Here is a 22454-nt window from a genome sequence, read left to right as displayed (position 1 = left end):
ACACGTTTGCGGAAGACAGTAATGACTTGTATGTGCTTGACACAAAGGTCATCATGCCTGATGAAGTGATAGCCGCAGTGCGATCCATGGAGGACACTGGCAAAACACAATTTGACGGATTTGTGGGGCAGCGAATCAAGGATCCTTCTGACAATTTCTATGATAGCATTTCATAGAACAATCTGCCACTGTTGAAATTGAAGCCCAAGAAAACACCTGGAAAGTCTGAGGCGAAGATTACACGTATGAAAAGTAATGTGGAGCTCTTCTCACGAATGTACATTTCTTGCCAAACTAGAGATGGTGATCTTAACACATTTTATGAATATGAGTGTCATGGGTGGCCAACTGCATTGGCTGAAGGTATCAATACAATGCGGCCACCAACCGGCAAGGCTGATCTTTTGCCCTGTTCGGAAGCTTTAGCACAACGTCCTCGTGATGCGCCCAAAGGAGAAGTTCGTATTTTCGATGGGGCTGCCTTAGTCCATCATTTGGAGCCTAAGAAGTGCAACAGTGTGATCAGGACATTTGGTGACTATGCACAGAAACAGGTCCTTCCGTACATTGCCCGAAAGTTAAATGAGGGGACTGTGATGCGTGTTGATGTGGTGTGGGACACCTACAGAACGGACAGTCTCAAAGAAGGCACCAGGCTTGGTCGTGGCACTGGCATACCACTCCATGTGACTGAACAGACATCCGTGCCACGAAACTGGAGCAGCTTCCTTCGTGTAGATTCCAACAAAAAGACATTATTCAATTTCCTTGCTGATTCCCTGCAAACGATGCCTATTCCAGAGGGAAAAACACTTCTTACAACCTTAGAAGAAGAGGTTAAATCAAAGCCCCTTCTGATGTTTCTCAAATTCAACCATGTACGCATGAAGAGGCTGATTCACGAATGATGCTACATGCTTGGCATGCATATCAGCAGGGGTACAGAAGTATCGTCATTCATGCAACAGACACGGATGTGGTTGTGTTGGCTATCGCAATGGCAAGCATTATGGACGGTTGTGCAATGTGGTTGGCATTTGGACATGGAAACTATTTCAGGCACATTGCTGCTCACACTATTGCGACTCACATTGGCCCTGAACGCTCATGGGGGCTTCTATTTCTGCATACTGTTTCCGGATGCGATACTGTTTCTGCCATATGTGGGATTGGCAAAAAGACTGTGTGGAGCATATGGAATTCCATGCCAAACTTGGGGGAGGTCTTCAATCATCTCTCACATGCACCAGCGGAAGTAACAGATGATGACATGGACAACATAGAGAGGTTCTTCGTTGTTCTGTACAGTAGAACTTCCCCTCTGAAGAAAGTGAACGAAGCACGCAAGCAGCTGTTTGCTCAGGGAAATCGGCAATCGGAAAATATTCCACCGACAAAAGAGGCACTGCGTCAACATGTGAAGAGGGTAGTCTTTCAGGCCGGTCACATCTGGGGACAGTCCCAAATTGCTAACCCAGAGCTGCCTTCACCTGCAGATTGGGGATGGGCTAAAAATGCAGATGATGTCTGGCATCCATTTTGGACAGTAATGCCAGAGGCGTCAAAAGGGTGCCGAGAGCTGATCAAGTGCAAGTGTAAAAAACGGTGTGCTGGAAATTGCAGATGGTCTGCTGCTAATCTACCATGCACAGAACTATGTTTCTGCTCTGGACAATGCTTCCGAGATGAGCAGTAGGAGAAGTAAAACGGATGGAAAAAAGCTTGCAGCATGTTACGGCTGCCAACTGGTACGAAATATACTTTGAAATGAGCTCTTTGACTTGTTATATGATTTGTCAACTAGGGATCCATTGAATTGGTATTGCTTTTGCAAAGAACCCGGGATTTTCAACATTTCGTCTTGGCGGCCATATTGGAATTCAAAATGGCGGCCATACCATTTGTCAGACATTTCAAATTATTGCCTTATTGAACTCAGCATGTCAACATACCCCTGTGTACAAAATTTGAGCACCACAGGTCATTTAGAACCCAAGATAGGGATTATCAACATTTCGTCTTGGCAGCCATATTGGAATTCAAGATGGCGGCCTGTCCATTGGTCAGACCTCTTGGATCCGCCAATTTTTGAACTCAGCATGTCAAAATACCCCTGTATGCAAAATTTCAAACTTTCTGCCGGATGTGAACATCTCGTGCAATTTTTGTTACATATCTGCCCCACTACCACTGATTCTGCCAAGGCCATTCCTTTGGCTGTGGGTTCGCTGGATAGTAGATAGGGACAGTGGGAATCTCGTTCATCCATTCATGCGCGTCACTGGTTAGATGACGAAATGAATGAATTTCATTCATTTGCGCTGCATGATTTTCAGGGTGGCATAGTTACGAACCCGAAGGATCAGTAGCCAACACAATTTCGGTCTTCGAGGCCGGCTGATAGGCACAGTGTGACCAGAAGGGACGAGGTTCTCCTGACCACATGGCCCTCGACTTGGTGGGGTTTGTCCGCACAATGTGGGCGCATCAGGATGAACTTTAGCCGGGGAGCATTTGGGCGCCCCGGTCTGATACTGCCGCCCATGCGTAGAACACCTTGTGAGCGCACGTAGGTCCCGGCGGTCCCACTGGCCTAGCGCTACCATGTTTAGACAGCGAAATCCGTCCCCGGGCACCGGCACCTACTCCTGGAAGTCGAGAGAATAGCGGCACCAGGCACGGTAGGACACCCGCGGAGCCCCGGCGGACCAGGGACGCGCGAGCCTACGCGTTAGCGTGCTACGGCGGTACCAATGGCTTCGGCCACGGCCAGGTCGATACTTGGCCCGGCCGCACCGGAAATGAACTGGTTCGACACCCGCGCTAGAGAGGTCGCGGGCGACTGAGATGCATTAACAAATTAATTAATTAATATGAGACGTCCAATTTCTAGTGTTTGGAAATTTGGAAGAGCTTGACCCTAGCCTTTCCCTTGCGAGGGCAAGGAGGAACTTAACACTTGACACTTAAGCTTAGTTTGAAGTACACCCTGACCAGCACTCACGGTGGGACGGCAAGGCAACCAGAAGGGACGAGGTTCTCCTGACCACGTGGCCCTCGATCTGGGAAGGGAGAGACGTTCCATTAGTGGACGCGCCCCTCACGCCCGACTTTTGGGCGGCCCCAGCAGGCCGTTTGTTTTGACGTTCCGTGACAGGCCCCGCACCTCCACCTCCGGGCCGACCGGGCGACCGGAATGAATCCCGGTGTCCCGATCCGAACCTTCAGAGCGGGCCGGCTGGGGAGTGACTGGCACCCCATACCTGCACTTTCCGTCCCTGCGGTCCCAAATACCGGAACCACCCGAATACCACTTTATTCGACAAAATGAGGTGCGGCCTACAGCCTTAGAAAACCAACCCTATATAAGTCAATACCACCAACGACACAGGTGCGCATTCGTGCCGCGTGACGTGGTGACGTCATCACGTTTTCACCTTAAAAGACCTATTTGATATAAGTTAATATTTTGAATTAGTCGGTCAATTTTTGCCCAAGCTTTGCTAAATAAAGGTTGTCCTTACTTACCTAGTGGTGTTCCTATCCACCACAAGTAACCCGGTGTCATAATCGAAAACCGATTCACTGAAAACCGATTCAAAATGGCCCCTCGCTACGATTTTCCACGATCACATTTTATTTTCACCACTTCAAATCGACCGAATTTCACCAAATAAGATACCACACTTGATGCGGGGAGCCAGTGATGCGTCACTGGTTAGATGACGAAATGAATGAATTTCATTCATTTGCGCTGCATGATTTTCAGGGTGGCATAGTTACGAACCTGAAGGATCAGTAGCCAACACAATTTCGGTCTTCGAGGCCGGCCGATAGGCACAGTGTGACCAGAAGGGACGAGGTTCTCCTGACCACGTGGCCCTCGACTTGGTGGGGTTTGTCCGCACAATGTGGGCGCATCAGGATGAACTTTAGCCGGGGAGCGTTTGGGCGCCCCGGTCTGATACTGCCGCCCACGCGCATAACAGCGTGTGAGTGCACGTGGGTCCCGGCGGTCCCACTAGCACTTTTGGAGATATAGAGGTGCAAAGTTTTTCGGTTTTTCCAAGATGGCGGCCGAACAACGTGACTGATGACGTCATCATTATTATTTTTTTCTCCACCAGTTTATGCCGTCATGTCGCTCAAGAAATTGCATCTTGATTGGATAAAGTTTTGTACTTGTCGAGTTAACGAATTATGACGTCATAATGGAGGCCTTCGGCCGAGAGAGTTAAAAATTGGGCACAGTCTATTCCAGGGCAAGACAAATATGTGTGTAAAGTTTGGCGATTCTACGTGCAACGGTGTAGATGTAGTACTGTGAACAAACAGACAAACAGACAGACAGACAGACAAACAGACAGACAAACCAACCGATCAACATACTTGCCGGAATCTTTTCCGGCAAGTAACAAACAGACAAACAAACGGACTCAAATGCAATGCCCTCTCCTCTGGCGAGGGTAAAAAGAAACTGGTATAAAAACTGAGTACTCCCTTTCAGCGTGTGTCCTTTCCGGGCCCCCTTCAGTGCCCAGCAATGACATCATGCAGCACCTGGAGATTGAATAGGAAAGGAGCGGTGCACAAGATCAAACACTTACTTGGTACTTGAGAGTCTTCATTGGTCTTCATGGTCTTGTCGCATACCTGCCTGCTGTACATGTTGGTGCATCACACTGTAAAAACACCCCTGTGCACTCGTTGGGAATATTCTGATCCTACGTAGCTTGAGCATTACCTTGCCTTTCACCAAGCCCAGATATACTTGGACCAGACAGCTGGGGGCTTTGGGGGGGTGGGGGGAGAATGGGGGTGGGGGGAGAATGGGGGAGGGGAGTTTACATTTGTTATTATCGTTGCGGAATGATACTAATATTATTATTATTGTTAATATTATTAGTATTAATTAATACTAGGGCATGCCCGTACTATATATAAGCTAGGACGTGCCCGTACGTGGGTGCCCGTTCCTTGCAAAAAAAAAAAAACTGCAAAAAAAAAAAAAACTGCAAAAAAAAAAAACAATGGTTTGGTCCATTCGCAACGACCACAGAACCCCCCCCCCCCTCTATTTACATGAATGGTTTGGTCCATTCGCAAAGCCAAAGCGAACGACCACAGAACCCCCCCCTCTATTTACATGAATGGTTTGGTCCATTCGCAAAGCCAAAGCGAACGACCACAGAACCCCCCCCCCCTCTATTTACATGAATGGTTTGGTCCATTCGCAACGGCAAAGCGAACGGCGAACGGCTAAATCGCCATAGCTCGGTAAGTACTTGTCCGATTAATTTCAAACCTTGAAAAGGCACATCCTCGGGTCCCCAGCAATATACCTGGCAAGTTTCAAGTATATCGGACCGGTAGTTGTCGAGAAACAGCGGTCACAGACAAACGTACAGACGTACAGACGTACAAACGTACAAACGTACAGAGATTACTGGAATTATAGATAGATATGCTTTGGTACAATGTTATCGTTGATTTTGCTGTTGCCTTCACAATTAGAATGTCATGCCATGGATGGACCTGTTAAACTGCTCTATACACCTTAACACGGCGTGTGTTTAAAACATGGGAATTCTTCAGGATTATTTGTAGTTAATTAGTGTAGTCAAGTCAGGAGATCATAACGACCATTTTGGTGTATCATATTGCACATCAGAAAGCTCCAGTGGAACGCCACAAAAAAAACATGCCACACACACACACACACACACACACACACACACACACACACACACACACACACACACACACACACCTTATCAATTTATAGTAGAAACCAAATTAATTTCCCAAGAGCTCTGTTTTAGTATTCGCACAAACACTCCCTGGGTTACCTCACTACAAGGGGTGTCAAAATTTCTGGTCTGACAGAAGTAAATAAAATAAACACGTTTCTTTTTTGGTAGAAACGTTCAAAGGTCAAAATGGGGACATTTGGGGTAGAAGATATCATGAGTATGGATGGTGGTACTGAACAGCTAGCTTGAAGCTCTGGACGGAAGAATGGACTGGACAGTCTTGGGAAGTTGGTTCGACTGGAGAAAAGAAGAATGAATGAGTGGTGGTGAGCAAGGAGCCTGGATTTTGGGAGTTTAACAAGGTTACTGGCAGACCATCATGGGCGTCCTGCAGAAACCTGGGAATAACTCCAACATTTTGAAGTAAGTAGAAGGACCCGCTCCCTAAGGGAACTGCCAGGGGGGTTATGGTATTTATCCTTATTCAAACGTGTAATTCAAAACACTTCTCCAAAATACCTCTGTCTGCGTAATTCAAAACAAGTCACTGCACTGGAAAATGTGGAGACAGGAATACTGGACGTACTGTAAGGCCGGACTTGAAATACCCTATCCCGCCTAGAGGGGGCGCTACACGATACACATTTACATTCCCTGTCTACCCCCCACCCCCGCTCCCAAGACCACCGGCAAGGATGAAAAAAAACACCCCTGTGCACTAGTTGGGAATATTCTGATCCGATGTAACACGTCTGGATATAATCGGTCCATAATTTTAGGAGGAGTCGCGCAACAAACAAACAAACACTGGTCCATGAATTATTTGTCAGGATTCCCGGGTTTATGATCTCGCACCCTTTGCTCTTTCTGTGCTTTGTCCACCCTCCCTCTCCCTTCGCCCCCTGCTCTCCCTACCCCCAGGTTTCTGCAGGACGCACGCAGTCCACCATAAATCCCCTTCTTGTGAAACTACTCAAATCCAGGATTCTCATTTCCACTCATTCGATCCTCTTTTTTTCCCTGCCTGTCGTACCAACTTCCACATTCCTTTCAATATCATTCTTCCCTTTAGATCTTCAAAAGAGCTGTTCACCACCAATCCAAAACCATGATCTTTCCTTCCCCCGTTAACCCACCGACCCTCCACCAAGCCCACCTCTTTCCTTCCTGAGAGTTTGCTTCCAGATACATTTTGTCTACCTGTGCATCTTCCCTTCCTCCTCATTTTTCCTCACATGCCTTATTTGTCCAGGTCTCCTTTTATTTTGTCCCTTAAACCTGCTCTTGGTTTGCTTCCCACAGCTTTTTCTCCTGTTCCTTTTGTTCTGTGCGTCCCGGTCCATTCTATGTCCAAGCTCTTCCATGAGCCTTGACTTTGTGTACAAAACAAAAAGTGTTCCACATTTAATTGTTGCTTGTCATTCTTTCAAACAAAGTCCACACTCGGAAGTGGGTTCCTCGTGGCAAAGACCCAAAATGGCGCATCCTTCACATTTACAATATTCACATGACTTCCTCATTTATCACGATAACCCAACTTCTGCAAAGGACGAACCACCTGTTTCGGATACTGGACCACTCTCTTGATTGTGAGCAGATATGGAATCCATACAGATATGGAAATTCCATACAGATATGGAATCCTCGTGCAGAAAAAGTACTTGTCCTTATTTACCCAGATAAGCCTTAACGTGTGCGGCAGTACTTGGGTGAAGTTGAGACTGACATGAATTTAGAATGAAAAATACATTTTGTATTTCTCTCGGTGAGAGAACGTAGAACAAAAGGAACTTTGATGCAGAAGGAGGCCATTTTGGCCCTTAAGGCCTGCACCATTAATTCAATCAATCAATTTAATTGTACGGGGAATGTGGAGAGGAGTGAAGAGGAGAACAATGTGGCAGGCAACGGGTGACAGGGACACTTTTAGGGTGATATACATATATATGTACTCGTATAAAGCCCGTCAAAAATGACGGGATGGAACCGTTTTTGAAGGTACAGCGCATGAGCATGCCAAAGTCTGAAGTCTGGGCAAAGTGTCAGGGGTGCTTATATCATTTTTATTTGTTACACATCCTCCAGACGTAAATGAACACTCGTTTTACTCTGTGCGCATTGCACATCATGTGCAGAAAATTTCACCTCCCTGTGCTTTGTATTTATTGTGATTTTTAAAATACCGCTTCTGTACACCGACCTTGAGGCTCAGTTTGCAAGCCACCGTCTACAATTCCAATGTAAGAGGCATAATTACTCTTCTTTTGGGTCTTCAGAGTCCTTGGGGTCTTTTTGTCCTCTGGGTAATTTGGGTCCTTGGGGTATTTTAGGTCTTCAGCGTATTTTGTGTTTTTGGGGTCTTCTGGTTCATCGGCGTCTTTCGGGTCATTTAAGTGTTTTGGGTCCACTAGGTCTTTTGAGTCATTTGAGTATTTTGGGTCCTCGATCTGGATATTTGGAGTATTTAAGGGTCTTCTGGGTATTTTGGATCTTAGGGATAATTTTAGTCTTTGGGGTCCACTGGGTCCTCGGGGACTTTAAGGGGCTTTGGGGTCTTTTTGGTCGTTTGAATTGTTTGGATCCTTGGGGTCTTTCGGGTTTTTATGGGTCTATGGGTTATTTTGGGTCTTCGGGGTCTTTTCGGTCTTCGGTGTTTTTTCGGTCTTCGGGGTTTTAAGGGTCTTTGGGATCTTTTTGGTCTTGGGGTATTTTGGGTCTTTTTGATCCTTTCAGTAACCGGGATATTTTGGGTCTTCGGGCTCTTTTCGGTATTTAAGATTCTTTGGGTCCTTTGGGTCTTTGGGGTCTTTTCGGTCATCAGGGTCTTTTCCATCTTTTCGGTCAACAGGGTGTTTAAAGGTCTTTGGGGTATTTTGGGTCTTCGTGGTCTTTTGGGTCTTTTAACAGTCTTCAGAGTCTTTTAGGTCTTCAGGGTCGTTTGGGTGTTTGTGGTCTTTTGGGTCTTATGGGTATTCGGGTTTTTATGGGTCTTTGGGGAATTTTGTGTCTTCAGGGTATTTTCGGTTTTTGTGGACTTTTGGATCTTGAAGGGTCTTGGTCTGTTTGGGGTATTTTTGGTTTTCAGGGTCTTTCGGTCTTTTAAGTCCTCTGGGTCATTTGGGTCCTTGGAGTCTTCAGGGGTCTTTGGGGTATTTTGCGTCTTAATGGTATTTAAGGGTCTTTGGGTTTTTTTGGGGTGTTTAACAGTCTTTCAGGGTCTTTTGGGTCTTTGGGGTATTTATGGTTTTTCAGGGTATTTTGTGTTTTTTGGGGTCTTTAAGGGTCTTCGGGTTATTTAGAGTCTTCGTGGTCTTTTTGGGGGGGCTTTAAGGGTTTTGGGCCTTTTGGGGTTTTTGGGTCTTTGCGGTATTTTGTGTCTTCATGGTCTTTTGGGTCTTTAACAGTCTTCATTGCCTTCGGGGTCTTCGGGGTATCTTGGGTGTTTGTGGCCCATTGGGTCTTCACGGTCTTTTGGGATTTTGGGTTTTCGGAGTCCTTGGGGTCTTCTGGATCCTTGGGGTATTTTGGGTCCTTGTGTTATTTTGGTCCTTGGGTTATTTGGGTCGTTGGGGTTATTTGGGTCTTCAGGTTTTTTTTGGTCTTTTAGGTCTTTTGGGTCTTTGGGGTCCATTGGGTCTTCAGGGTCTTTTCAGTATTTTGGGTATTTGGGGTCCTCTCGGTATTTTGGGTCTTTTCGGTCTTTTGGGTAACCAGGGTATTTTGGATCTTCAGAGTCCTTTATGGTCTTCTGAGTCCTTGGGGTCTTTTTGGTCCTCTGTCATTTTGGGTCTTTTAACCGGTGGACACATAGTAGTGTTCAAAGATTGCCCATTTAACCCCCCCCCCCCCCCGCACCCCCACCCACTCAAATCCCTCCTAAAGCACTACTCAAAGCCTTTAAAACCTACCCTTATGAAGGGGGGTACAGACACACACACACACACACACACACACACACACACACACACACACAAACACACACACACACACACACACACACACACACACACACATTGTGTTTTATATGGTATATATATATATACTCGTATATATATATATATATATATATATATATATATATATATATATATATATGTATGTGTGTGTGTGTGTGAACACCGGACGTGTGTGTGTGTGTGTGCGTGTTGGGGCATTGGCCTGGTTGCATAAAACTCCTTTAACATTAAGGAAAGTTTTTTAAGGTACGCTGTACTTCCTTAGCTGGTACGCTGTAATTCCTTAGCTAAGGATTCCCTTAAATGCTGTTGCATAAACAACCCTTAAGGATGAGGATTCCCTTAAAGTTAAGGAAAGAGATGTCCGAAAGCAAGGGCATGTAATGAACACGTGATTTTAAATGGCGCTTGTTATATGTTGCATGGGGAACACGTGCTTGCGGACAAAGGAGGAATAAAATGATTATTGTGTAAAATTCATTAGATTCTAATTCACCATTTAATTACAGTGAACCCTCGTTAATCCGACCCGTTTAATCCGAAAATCTCGCCATCCGACCAAAACATCCAGGAACAGATTTCCACTATTCATTTTATCCCTCTAATCTGCAAAATCGTTTGTCTGACAATCTAGCTAATCCGACATTGGGTGGTGGGAGCAAAGTAGTCCGGATTAACGAGGGTTGATTGTACTTCCGCCACAGAAAGTGGCGGAGTTTATGGGCCCAGTTGCATATAGCATCCTTAAGGAAAATTTTTTGGATTTCCTTAACTTTTCTCTTAAGGACGTCCTTAAGTTGAGGATGGTTGCACATACGAATAATCCTTAAGTTTTTCCTTAAATCATTCCTTAAAGTTAAGGGAGCATCCCCCCGGCCTTAAACATGAACCTTTGAGTTTCCAAACGGCGCTTTTCATGGAAATTGGTCATGAAGAGGACGATTATCGCAGCACAATGTCAGAGACTGATAGAACAATATTTCCACAATTTTCATTCTTTCATGAAAACCAGAATATTGTTGCTGTTCTGTGAACCGGCCCTGAAGGTAATTGCAACCACCATACAGATCCGGAGATTAGTTATCTCATAAGTATTCATTCAAGTAGTCCTTCCCCTTTGTCTCGTGGGGTGTGGTGGGACACATTGCGTTGCGAGGGGTTAGCTAGGTTTTCCCCTTTATTTTCCCCATTTTCTTAAAAACCACATAAACCCAACTAAATTCACTAGAGCTATTTCCCGCCATAATAAGCGGTAATCATTTACACCTGCACTCTACATTGGGCACGACCACACCCGTTGGATTTCCCATAAAAGCAACTGGCAAAGACTCCGCAGATTTCCCGTGTGACATACAGTGCAAGTCACTATATAAATGTGTGGTTGAGGCGACAAGAGAGATACTAGGGAGGGGACGCGGAGCTACTACAAGGACTATCAGCTCGTGGAGATCCTCAGGGCAGGAGGAGAGAAGGAACAGAGCCAGGCAGAGTGGAGCTGAGCTATGGGGCGATGATGGCAGAACTGAGCTCTGAGCAAGACATAAATCCTGTCACCATGTAAAGTGCATCATGGAGACCAGGGGCCAAGCCGATTACCACTTCCGAAATAAATATCCCCACAACCCCAAAGTAACGTCGTCCCTCCACCCCGCCCCTAAGCGACTGGGAGACGGGACCCTCATTTGGTGAGGCCAGAAGACGTGCAAACCTCGATCTGCTTCTATCTTCCTTCCCTTCCGTGGATTGTCTGATGGTTACCCTGTATTGTGTATACCCACTAAGTGTGGCATAGGATTAAGTCTGCATCTCGTTCATTTTCTTTTATGCCCGTAAATATCACTGCATGCTTCATTACCCCCCCAACGTCCCCCCCAACAATAAAGTCCTTGAGTTCCCTTCCCTCCCCCCCCCCTTCTTTTTGCACATGGAAAATTGATTTTGCCGATGGAAATTGATGATTTTGCAGTTGAAAATTGATTTCAGAAGTTTGCCCTGTTGAACTTAAAAACAGTTGGTTCCCCCAAATCAGTGATGCGCTGTGCGATTGCTGTTTAATCCCCAAGTTAATACGATAAGTGATGATTTTGCCAATATAAATTGATGATTTTGCATTTGAAAATTGATGATTTCAGAAGTTTGACCTTGAGGTGACCTTTTGAACTTAAAAACAGTTGGTTTCCCAATTCAGTGAGGCATGATGAGATTGCTGTTTAATCATCAAGTTAATAGGATGCTAATTGATGATTTTGCAGTTGAAAATTGATTTCAGAAGTTTGATCTTGAGGTGACCTTTTTAACTTAAAAACACTTGGTTTCCCAATTCAGTGATGCATGCGATTGCCGTTTAAACATCAAGTTGATAGGATGATAATTGATGATTTTGCCAATAGAAATTGATGATTTTGCAGTTGAAAATTGATGATTTCAGAAGTTTGACCTTGAGGTGACCTTTTTAACTTAAAAACACTTGGTTTCCCAATTCAGTGATGCATGCGATTGCCGTTTAAACATCAAGTTGATAGGATGATAATTGATGATTTTGCCAATAGAAATTGATGATTTTGCAGTTGAAAATTGATGATTTCAGAAGTTTGACCTTGAGGTGACCTTTTTAACTTAAAAACACTTGGTTTCCCAATTCAGTGATGCATGCGATTGCCGTTTAAACATCAAGTTAATAGGATGATAATTGATGATTTTGCCAATAGAAATTGATGATTTTGCAGTTGAAAATTGATTTCAGAAGTTTGATCTTGAGGTGACCTTTTAAGCTTAAAAACAGTTGGTTTCCCCAAATCAGTGATGCGCTATGCGATTGCCGTTTAAACATCAAGTTAATAGGATGATAATTGATGATTTTGCCAATAGAAATTGATGATTTTGCAGTTGAAAATTGATTTCAGAAGTTTGATCTTGAGGTGACCTTTTAAGCTTAAAAACAGTTGGTTTCCCCAAATCAGTGATGCGCTATGCGATTGCTGTTTAATTCTCGAGTCAATCAATCGGATGTAAAATGATGATTTTAGAAATTGGACCTCAAGATGACCTTTGACCTCAAAATCAATAGGCGTCTCATTTGAGACTACCTCAACAACTTGGTAAAGTGTCATATTGATCGGTTTAGAATTGCGACCTGTAGGCGAATGACAATCAGACAGACGGAATAACAAAGTTGCCCGACCAATATACTTGAAAAATCTTTGATTTTGCAACTAATAAATATTTACAATATAGAAATGTCATTTTCATACAAGACGCGTGTTTAGGATGAGAATGGAAAGACTGGCGCTGGAGCTCAAACCTGGAAACTGTTCACTTCGGGTCTCCCCACTGAAACAGGCAGATAGTGGGGAGTACATTTGTAAGATTCTCGGAAAGAGTGGGGTTACGTTGGAATGTTTGCAATACCATGTCCGCACAACTACAGCTATTTTTGAAGAGAATGATTATGTGAAATAATAATCAGTGACCAACCTATATATTTAGAACCCAACATATTGTGCATTTTGTGCTGTGATAGAAAGAATAACTGGTGTTGCGCCTGCGCGTAAAGACTCGTGTAAACATATTTTTCTCTGACGAAGGGTTCACACCTGAAACGTCAGCTTGCCGTCCTCACTTCCCATGAGGGGTGTCACACTTCAATTAACGCCCTGTTGATTCCATCCATTATATTGTGATACTTTGCTATTTCGGGCCTAGGTATAATATGAGTAAATAATAGGCATTAGAGGTCCATACTCTTCACAGTCGCAGCTGGAATTTCTAGGTTGGAACCAATCCTGGACATACTGCCACTCTGTCTGCAACATCTTGTTGGACTTGACAATCTATCTATAGTGAATGTTTTTATGATGAAGACACAACATGAGGAATTTGCACTCACCTTCAATCTATCTATAGCTAGTCAGAGCCCGACTAGAAACTGTCTGTCAGAAATAATGTTAAATTGAGCGTCCTGTCTACTAGCATTAGCTGGTAGATATGAAAGACCCCAAAGTGTCTTTCAGGAAGAGTAAGTGAGTTATTGTCTGCATCCTGAACAAATGATAAATTCTAGCCACCCTCAGTAAAACATCTGGCCTGGCCAGCTGGTATTGAAAGGCTTCGACCAAAAACTTTCCCCGGAAGAGGTGAGGGCGAGACTACCGGAAGTAAGCTGTAACACGTGCCCTTTTGTGGTTTGTTTTCAACGTATCCAATCACGTGATTGTTATCGCGAAGGGTGCACTAACCGGAAGTTACGTAGTTCCGCGGGCGCCTAGACCCGGAAAGAAGTTAACGTTACGTTTATAGGGAAGAGGGTTGTAGCGGTTACCTTATTCGCATGTCACGGTTAACTTATCCGCATGTGACGGTTACCTTATGTTTGGTCATAATCCACGTGCACGGCCCTGTGGGGCTTTTGGTTTGTTGGACGTGACGCACGTGCGGTTGTCGGAGCCACGCCCTCCGAAGAGGGTTTTGGCTTTATAAAAGCGGTACGACTTCCGTTCGCGTTAGAGTGTGCTGGAGATTTCTGTACCAATAAACAAGCTTCGAACCCTACGAAATGGCCTCGTCTTCTCGCCTTCCGCAACTCCTAAACTGGTGACCCCGGCTGCCCCCGAACGGATTCGGGGGCTGCAAACGAACACGGCAGTTTCGATCGCACTGCCGGAGTTTTGGAAATGACGAGCGGCCATGTGGTTCGCGCACCGTGCTCGGCTCCTCCTCTATGACTGGAGGAGCGAGCCCACTCCAGGACCCTCCGAAGGAACGCAGTTACGAGATGTGGGTGGCACTGCTGCTCATCTCTTGTGCGCGCACTGACGTTGGCGGCACGGCTGCTTCGTTACCTTCGCGCGCGCTGCTGCTCATATCTTGCACGCGCACTGACATTGGCGGCACGGCTGCTTCGTTACCTTCGCGCGCACTGCTGCTCGTCACCTTCACACAACTACACTCTACAAGAAAGCTGCAACTCGCGCAATAACTTCTCCGACTCTGCATCCTCGGGAGGCCTGCGAGGCTACATCCTCAGCCTACCCTGAGGCCTTGACCAGCCCCTCGGTTGGCTCGACCTCTTTTCGTGTGCACCGAGGCTGAGCACTGCTTGTGGACCACAAACCCCTGGTCTTCGCCATGGCCAAGGTTACGGAGCCGTGGACGGCCCGCCAGCAGCGCCACCTCTTCGCCGTGTCCGAATTTACGACGGACATCCGGCACGTTGCGGGCAAGGACAATGCTGTGGCCGATTGCCTCTCCCGGTCCGGTGCAAACACCGTCCACCTGGGTGTGGACTTCGCCCGCATGGCGGCCGACCAGACCACCGATCCCACGGTGCAAGCCCTCCGGACAGCAGACACAGGCCTGCGGTTGGCCGACGTCCCCTTCAAGGACACAGGCACAGTTCTCCTGTGCGACGTTTCCCTGGGCCAACCTCGCCCCATCGTGCCCACCGGATGGCAGCGGCGCATTTTTGACGCCCTTCACGGCCTTTCCCACCCGGGCCGGAAGGCATCACAGAAGCTCGTGGCAGCAAAGTTCGTCTGGCACGGGCTCCGCAAGGCCGTCCGCGACTGGGCCAATGCCTGTGTCGCCTGCCAACACATGAAGGTCCACCGGCACACCCAGGCCCCGTTGGCACCATTCGATGTGCCCGCGCGGCGCTTCGACCACGTCAATGTGGACCTAGTGGGACCCCTTCCCTCCTCGCGGGGTTTCACCCACCTCCTCACGATGGTGGACAGGACCACCAGGTGGCCGTAGGCCATCCCGCTGGCATCAACAACATCCGCCAACGTGGTGCAGGCCTTCATTGGCACTTGGATTGCCCGTTTCGGCGCACCCTCGGACATCTCCTCCGACAGAGGCCCGCAATTCACCTCCGAGCTTTGGGGCGCGGTCAACCAGGCCTTGGGGGTCAACCTCACTGCACCACGGCCTACCACCCCCAAGCCAACGGCTTGTGCGAGCGGTTCCACCGCTCGATGAAGGCCGCTCTCAGAGCCAGCCTCCAGGACGACGGTTGGGCCGACAGGCTCCCGTGGGTCCTATTGGGCCTCCGAACGGCCCCTAAAGAGGACCTCCAGGCTTCCACCGCCGAGCTGGTCTACGGCCAGCCACTGCGCGTGCCGGGCGAATTCATCCCTGATGCCACCGGCCCCTGGTCGGCTCGCCAACGCTCGGACCTCCAGGAGGCCGCCAGGAGATTTGCCCCCGTGCCCACATCCCACCACGGCTGCCCCCAACCCCATGTCCCCCCAGCACTTCGCACTGCGGAGTACGTTTTTATCCGACACGACGCACACCGGGGACCGCTCCGGCCGCCGTACGATGGACCTTTCCGGGTCCTGCAGAGGGACGACAAGTCATTCATCGTCGACATCGGCGGCAAGCCGGACCGCATCTCCGTGGACCGCCTCAAGCCGGCCCATTTGGACCTCGACCAACCTCCACGGTTGGCCCTTCCTCCATGACAGGGCCATCACCCGTCAACCAAGCCCCCCGCCCGACCATCCACCGCCACGCCACCTACCACCCCCACACGAATCGCCAGGGGTCGTTTCGGCCGGGTCATCAGGACCCCCCTCAAACTGACTCTCCCGGTGCAGGTTAATTCTGGGGGGGGCGCATGTAGCGGTTACCGGAAGCATACCGGAAGAACGGGCGGCCCTCCAAAAGATGGCGGAAGTGGTGAACGGCCAGGTAAAGACCGAGGAGCTCGCAGTCCAAAGCGCTATACTTGCCCTCATTGGGGCGAAGGTGCCGGCTGAAGAAGGCCAGCGGTTGCCAAGCCCCGTTCACCCACTGTTCATGCATGGCGCCCACCGCGTAGTCGGAGGCGTCCGTGGTGAGGGCGATGGGTGCGTCGAGCGCCGGGTGTGCCAGTATGGTCGCGTTGGCGAGGGCCAGCTTAGCGCCCATGAACGCCGCGTCCATCTCTGTGGTCCAGGCGATGTTGTGCTTGGCCGGCTTGCCCCGGAGGGCTTCGTACAGGGGGCGCATGAGTTGGGCGGCGCGAGGCACGAACCAGCTCTCCTAAAAATTTACCATCCCCAAAAATTCCTGTTGGGCCTTGATGGAGCGGGGGCGTGGGAAACTTGTGACTGCCTCCACCTTGGTAGGCAGCGGGACGGCCCCGCGCTTCGTGATGCGGTGCCCCAGGAAGTCGACGGCCGTTACACCAAACTGGCATTTCGCCGGGTTGATGATGAGGCCGTGCTGGCCGAGGCGCTCGAAAAGCGTGCGCAGGTGGACGAGGTGCTCCGCCCGGGAAGTGCTGGCGATGAGAATGTCATCCAGGTAGATGAACAGAAAGGTGAGATCGCGCAGCACACTGTCCATCAGCTGCTGGAAGGCCTGGGCCGCGTTCTTAAGGCCGAACGGCATTCGGAGGAAATCGAAGAGGCCAAAAGGTGTAATTACAGCCGTCTTCGGAACGTCGGCCGGCCGGACAGGTACCTGGTGGTAGCCCCGAATAAGGTCGACCTTGGAGAAGATCACCCGCCCCGCCAAATGGGTGGAAAAGTCCTGTATGTGTGGTATCGGGTACCGGTCGGGGGTGGTGGCGTTGTTGAGGCGGCGGTAATCGCTGCATGGTCGCCATCCGCCACCTGGTTTGGGCACGATGTGCAGGGTCGAGGCCCACGCGCTATTCGAGCACCGCACAATGCCCAATCGCTCCAGCGCGTCGAATTCCGCCTTCGCCACGGCGAGTTTGGCCGGGTCGAGGCGGCGAGCCCTGGCGTAGACCGGTGGACCTGTGGTCGGGATGTGGTGTTCGACGCCATGCTTGACGGCGACGGCCGAAAACGTCGGCTGCGTGAGGGCGGGAAACTCGGCGAGCAGGCGGGTGAAATCGTCCGCGGCCGGGAGCGCGCAGGCTAGCTTGGTCGGAGCAGAGCCGCTCAATGAGCAAGCGAGCGAGCTGAAGGTCTCCGCGTTGATGAGCCGACGCCGTTTGACGTCAACCAAAAGCCCATGCGCACAAAGAAAATCTGCACCCAGCAAGGCCATGGGCACGTTCGCCGTGATGAAGTCCCACCTGAAGCGCTGGCCCCCGAAGCAGAATGCGACGCTGCGCGAACCGAAGGTGCAGATGGAGGAGCCGTTTGCGGCGACCAAGGCGGGGCCGCATAGCGCGGCCTGTTTGTCCTCCACCGAGGCGGGTATCACGCTCAGCTGAGCGCCGGTGTCACACAAAAAACGCCGCCCGGACTCTGTGTCCGTGATAAACAGTAGGCTGCCTGAATGGCCGACGCTCCTGATAGGCAGCGAGCGCCGGCCTGGTCGTTTCCCGACCCGCCGAAAGTGCACGGTGGGCGGCACGTTCTGGCCTTCTGCCCGAACCTGGCGTGGTAATAGCACATGGTCCGCTCTGGTGGAGGCTTCGGCGGTCGCGTTGGGTTCGGTCGACGGGGCGTCGCGGCAGCCGCAGCCGTCAGTGGCGCGGACTCGGCCGGTGGAGGCGCCGGTCGTGGCGCGGGCGTTGCCTCGGTCGGCCCAGGGTTCCAGGCGGCCGCTCCGACGTGTCGCCTTGCCGAGAAAAAATTATCGGCCTCCTTGGCCAGGGCACGAGGGTCCGTGATGGGCGAATTAGCCAAAGCTAACCATACCTGCCCGGGTAGCCGCTGGAGGAATAGCTCGCGGAAGAGGACATCCGGGCTGTGGTCACCGAGAAGAGCAAGCATGTGGTCCATGCTTTCGGATGGATGGGCCTCACCCAGCTCCGGGAGGTGTAGTAGTTGTAGTGCGCGTTCGGTCTCCGTGAGTCCAAACGCACCGAGGAGTAGGCCTTTGAGCGCGCCGTATTTGTCGGCGTTCGGCGGGTGCTGGAGGAAGCTCAGAACCCGGGCAGCGGAGGAGGCGGTGAGCGCAGAGACCACATGGTGGTAGCGCGTCGTGTCCTCCGTGATGTTCCGCAGGGCGAATTGAGAATCGGCTTGAGCAAACCAAACGGCCGCGTGACATTCCCAAAAGCCCGGGAGCTTCAAAGCTACAGCTGACTCCATCGCCGTGTTCGTAGAAAGGGGTCACCAATTGTGGGAGCTGTGCTCGCACTATAAAGCCAGACAAAATGGACGACACAGGAACGAAGTTTCACAGAGCTATTTATTTAGCTCAAAACCAAAGAACTCAAAAGCACACTGAATCTGCCCCTCAAACGGGCGGCAATTTAAATCGCAAACTGAACACACAAAAGCCACGCCTCTCAGGCGGGGCGTGGTATGCAAAATCGGTAAGTCACGTGTTCGCCCGAGAAGGGCAAGTCTGGACACGCCCGGGCGAGTCCGGACACGTGACACTCGCCGGTTGCGTCATCGGCCGGTGCACGGTAATTGTGTCATGCTTCCGGTAACCGCTACACCAGGATCTTTCCTGGGAAAACCACATTTCCAAGCTGGCCTCCAAAGCCAGTCGGTGACTGGGCATCGTCCGTCGTGCGAAGTCCTTCCTTGGCACAGCTGAGCTCCTCACCACACGCAAGACTTTCATCCGCAGCTCAATGGAATACTGTCCCCCCCCCCCCCCCTCTGGGCCGGTGCTCCTGCCTCACACCGAGCTCGGCTTCACGCTGTTGAAACCAAAGCTTTCAGAATCATTGGAATCTCCCGCGATGAAGCTAACTCCGAGGGCCTTTCACTTACTCACGGCAGGCATGTTGGTGGTCTTTCTGTCTTCTACCGACTCCTCTCCGGCCTTGCTCCCCCAGTTCTCGATGTGCTCTGTCCCCCAAATATTCCTACAGGTCGCACAAGATCTGCCAGCAACCCTCTTATGGTTAAACTGCCGAAATCTAGGCTCTCTGCTCACCTTCACTCTTTCATTCTTCTTTTCTCCCGCCTCTGGAACAAACTCCCACACTCCCTTCAATCCCAATCCTCCCTCCAGGTCTTTAAAACAGCTGTTCACCATCATCTCTTATCTTCCCCCATCCAAAACCTTGATCTTTTCTACCCCCGCTAATTCACCCCAGATCCACTTTTTTGAAATTCCAACTTCTTTCCTGGAAGTCCTTGCTGTGTCCATATGTTTTATACCTCTCCCACCCCCCCCTTTCCATTCCCCCCTCCCAAAGCCCTCTCCCTCCCACAGATCTTCATTTTTTTTTTTTTTTTTTTTTTGTATACTGAATCGGGGCTTGTGAATGAGCTAACATTTATTTCAGAAACAAATCAACCAGACAAACGAAATATATAAAAAGAGGGAGCGGAAGACAAGATAGGGAGAGAAGGGGAAGCACACAAACACAACATTTGAGAGCAGGGAGATGTGTGGGAGGGAGAGGGCTTAGGGGGAGGAGGCGTGGGAAGGGAGGTGGGGGTGGGGCGGGGAGGGTGGGAGAAGTATAAAACACAAGGACACCAAGGACTTCCAGGACAAAAGTCGGTATTTCAAAAAAGTGGATTTGGGGTGAAATTAGCGGGGGTAGAAAACATTAAGGTTTTGGATGGGGGAAGATAAGAGATGGTTGTGAACAGCTGTTTTAAAGACCTGGAGGGTGGAGTGGGATTGAAGAGAGTGAGGGAGTTTGTTCCAGAGGTGGGAGAAAAGAGGAATGAAGGAGTGAAGGTGAGCAGAGAGTCTTGATTTTGGCAGTTTAACCATAAGAGGGTTGCAGGCAGATCTTGTGCGACCTGTAGGAATATTTGGGGGACAGAGCCCAGAGAGAGCTGGGGGGGGCAAGGCCAGAGAGGAGTCGGTAGAAGACGGAAAGACCACCAACCTGCCTGCGGTGAGTGAGTGAAAGGCCCTTGGAGTTAGCTTCATCGCGGGAGATTCCAATGATTCTGAACGCTTTGGTTTCAACAGCGTGAAGACGAGCTAGGTGTGAGGCAGGAGCACCAGCCCAGAGGGGAGAGCAGTATTCCATTGAGCTGCGGAAGAAAGCCTTGTATGTGGTGAGGAGCTCAGGTGTGCCAAGGAAGGACTTCGCACGACGGAGGATGCCCAGTCGGCGACTGGCTTTGGAGGCCAGATTTGAAATGTGGTTTTCCCAGGAAAGATCATGGCAGATGGTGAGACCCAAAAGCTTGAGTGACAGAACTTCTTGGAGAGGATTATTCAGAAAGTGGATGGGAGGGTTGTCCAGTCGGTCTTTTCGGAGAGACATCGTAAGAGTGTGAGATTTGTCAGGATTGAAAGACATGTTCCACTTGTTTGCCCAGTCTGTGATTTTGTCCAGGTCTGCAGAGAGTGAGGAGGCTGCAGACTCCCGATCTGAGGGATGAGGAATGGAGCGACAGAGAGTAGAGTCATCAGCAAAGAGATAGAGAGGATTTTCAAGAGAGTCAGAGAGATCATTGATGAAGACCAGAAAAAGCACAGGGCCCAGAACACTGCCTTGGGGAACTCCAGCCTGAACAGGAAGAGGAGATGAGAGAAACCCATTCAGGTCATACGTTGACTACGACTAGAGAGGAAGTCCGCCAGCCATGTGTGGAGATTTCCATGGATACCAAAGGAGGAGCGTTTGGTGAGCAGAGCGGGGTGCCAGACCGTATCGAAGGCACGTGATATGTCAAGGGAGACAGCTCTAATTTCCTGTTTGGCATTGAGGACCTCCATCCATTGTTGAGAAAGCAGAAGCAGCATGTCCAGAGTAGAGTGACCAGGTCTGAAACCAAATTGATGATCAGAGATCAAGCCATTGGAGAAGAGGAAAGATTTCATATCTGAAGCAATGATGGATTCCATGACTTTGCTGATATATAATTGGGAGAAGGCTGATTGGTCTGTAGTTGCTAGGATGTTTTTGCACCTTTTTTGTGCAAAGCGGTGATGTTGGCTGATTTCCAAGCAGATGGCAGATGACCTTGAGCAAAAGAGAGGGTGAAGAGAACAGAGAGAGGGAGTGAAAGAGCGGAAGAACAGGATTTTAGGACCCGTGGGCTGATGCCGTCAGGTCCAGTTGCAGAAACTTCTCCACCTTGTCAGGAGAGAAAGACACAGAATCCAGGAGCAGCTGGGTACGACTGGATACGGTGGGTACAGAGAGGGATGGGTTTGGGACACAAGATTTAGAGGCAAACACAGAGTTGAGGCATTCAGCTTTTTCACGTGCGGAGTCAGCCATGTAGCCGTTTGAGGTGAGGGAGGGGATCGAGGGGGAACAAACACCAGAAACAGATTTGACCAGATGCCACCAGGATTTGGAAGAGGGAGACAGATAATAGAGTTCCATCTTGAGAACGGAGAGATATTGTTTCCTGGCTCTCCTGAGGGTGGACACACACTTGTTTCGGGCTTTGTGAAAGGAAATGAGATTTCCTTCCGTTGGATTTGCTTTCCAGGAGACGAAAGCAAGTTGTTTCTGGGCAACAGCCTCACCACAAGATTCCGTGTACCATGGACGGGAGGAAGGGTATGACAACTGAAGACGAGATGGGATAGATCTGTGCATGAGAGAGAGCAATTTACTTTGGAAGAATTCCCAGGATGAGTTGATGTCAGAGGCGGTAGAGATGGGAGACCACTGTGACCACTCTCTCGATGTCCCTACTCTTAAATGTTGTGTTTGTGTCCTTCCTCCTCTCTCCCCATCTTGTCTACCGCTCCCCTTATTATATGATTTATGTGTCGGTTTGTCTTTCTGTGTGATTAATGTTCGCTCTTTCACGAGCCTCGATCTTGGAAACAAAAAAAAAGAAAAAAAGAAAAAAAAGGAGGAAATGCATGGAAGTTAAAATCACAGTGCCTCCATAAAACATTTTGCAGAATTATAAATAGATTCGGCAAGTTAAGTAGGAAAAATAAATGA

The 22454-nt window shown here is 49.3% G+C and overlaps 1 protein-coding gene across 1 annotated transcript in view; it reads right to left on the bottom strand.

The window, feature by feature from the left end:
• Nucleotides 1-22454, bottom strand: part of LOC144892943 (uncharacterized) — a 246928-nt gene that overhangs the window by 168582 nt on the left and 55892 nt on the right. The window lies entirely within an intron of this gene.

This window comes from Myxine glutinosa, chromosome 7 (genome assembly GCF_964187855.1).
Source record: "Myxine glutinosa chromosome 7, kmMyxGlut1.1, whole genome shotgun sequence".
Classification (NCBI taxonomy): domain Eukaryota; kingdom Metazoa; phylum Chordata; class Myxini; order Myxiniformes; family Myxinidae; genus Myxine; species Myxine glutinosa.
The sequence above is the reverse complement of the archived record's forward strand: the minus strand, read 5'-3'. Positions and strand labels throughout refer to the sequence as shown.